A 2,095-nucleotide genomic window follows, 5' to 3' on the forward strand; every position below is an offset into this window, starting at 1 on the left:
GGGAATTCCTGGTCACACAATGATTAAGTGCCTAGGTGCTAAATTTGTTTATTTTAACTCACTCGGCAGGAAAAAATAACCAGCAACCCATCCCCGTTGAGATTTATAGCCTAAGAAACCTTGAAACCTTTGTGGGGCTGTTCTACTCTGTCACGTGGGATCACTAAGTGAGAATTGACCAGATGAGTCAAAACAATGACGATGTAAAGTACATCCTCAATTTCAGATTCATTTAAAAAAGGTAACTCCATAAATAAAAACACTGCTTCTTCTTGACCATGAGAATATATCCCCACAGAAGTTGTGAAGCTTTATGACTGACTAGCTTCAGTGAAGAATTTCCTGATTTGACATTTGGAGAAACTTCAAATATCAAGGGCACTCATCTCTCTCCGAGTTCTGGTGGTGTAGTGGCAAGAAGCTGTGCTGCAATCCAGAAGGCATGCAGTTTGAGGCCAGTAGCTGCTCCGTGGAATGATGGGCAATCTCCTCTCAATTAACTGCCTCTGAAATCTCACCAGAAGGTCAGCTATGGGTCGGTCAGTTTTGGCTCTATGGTACACACCACCACCACCACCAACTCTCTTCCCAGATACTTTTTCTTTGTGAGTCTTTCAGGCTAAGTTGTACGGTTAAAAACCTTGATTGTTAACTTAAAAATGAGTTTCCTTTTCAGATTTTCTTCTTTGAATATAAGTAGTAAGAATCTACTTGGCTGCTATGGCGGAGAGCAACTGGTGACTTGGAAGTGCTTAATATCTGTGCCACTAGGGCTCCTAATACATACTATAAAGACAAAACCTCATTCAGCATTTCTCAAGTTGAAAGAACTAAAAATAAATTCAAATCTCGAGTTGCAATACTTAAGTATGCTATGGGCAAAATTGTGCATGATCCAGGAGACATTCAAGAAAAGATGAAGGAATACACAGAGTCAATGTACCAAAAAGAATTGTTCAACACTGAAATAATTCAGGAAGGACCATCTGATCAAGAGACATTGGTAATGAAGGCAGAAGTTCAAGCTGCACTGAAGTCATTGAGAAGTATCAAGGCCCCAGCAATCAATGGAATATCAGTTGACATGTTTCAAATAAAAATGCAGCCCTGGACAAGCTATGTGTCAGGCAATTTGAAAGACAGCTGTCTGGCCAACTGACTTGAAACTTCCATGTTTGTTCCCATTGATCCAACAGAATGTGGGAATTGTCTAATAATGTCATGAGTGCCACATGCAAGCAAAATACCACTGAAGCTCATGTATATGAACTTCGTAAGCAAAGCAGTATAAACTTTTTTAAAGAAGATGGGGGAAAGGTTCTGGGGTCAAGATGGCAGACCGATCTACTGTTGCAGCATCGGGCCGGTGGATGGATGGTATTAGAAAATGGTATTACAATGCTGCAGGATTCAATAAACTCGGATTATTGCGAGATAACACAATCTATGAAGATGAAGATGGAAAAGAAGCCACAAGAAGGCTTCCTGAGAACCTTTATAATGACAGGATGTTTTGCATAAAAAGAGCCCTGGACCTGACCCTGAGGCAACAGATCTTGCCTAAGGAACAGTGGACAAAATATGAGAAGGATAAATTTTACTTTGAACCATGTCTTTTTTTTTTTTTTTTTCAGTTCAATGAAAGAGACTTTATTGAGGGGCCAGGGTCATGGGGCTCTGAAGAAGGCCACCTGCAAGAGGCAAGGGTGCCAGTGAAGAGGGGGCTCTTATTTGACCTTCTTCTTAGGGCGGAGGTTGTTGGTGTGTCCACACTTCTTCTTGGGGCAATTGACAGCACAGGGATGCAGGCGAGCGTAACACTTGCGGCAGATCATCTTGTCGCAGTTATACTGGGCGAGCTGGTGCAAGGAAGGCTCGATAATGACACCACGCAGACGCAGCACCAGATGCAGGGTGAACTCTTTCTGGATGTTGTAGTCTGAGAGTGTACATCCTCTAGCTGTTTGCCCGCAAATATCAGAAGCTGCTGGTCAGGAGGGATGCCCTCCTTGTCTTGGATTTTGGCTTTGACATTCTCCATGGTGTCACTGGGCTTGACCTCAAGAGTGATGGTCTTGCCAGTCAGGGTCTTCAC

Source organism: Elephantulus edwardii, unplaced genomic scaffold (assembly GCF_000299155.1).
Source record: "Elephantulus edwardii isolate Elephantulus edwardi_28Jun2011 unplaced genomic scaffold, EleEdw1.0 scaffold00395, whole genome shotgun sequence".
NCBI classification, from domain to species: Eukaryota; Metazoa; Chordata; class Mammalia; order Macroscelidea; family Macroscelididae; genus Elephantulus; species Elephantulus edwardii.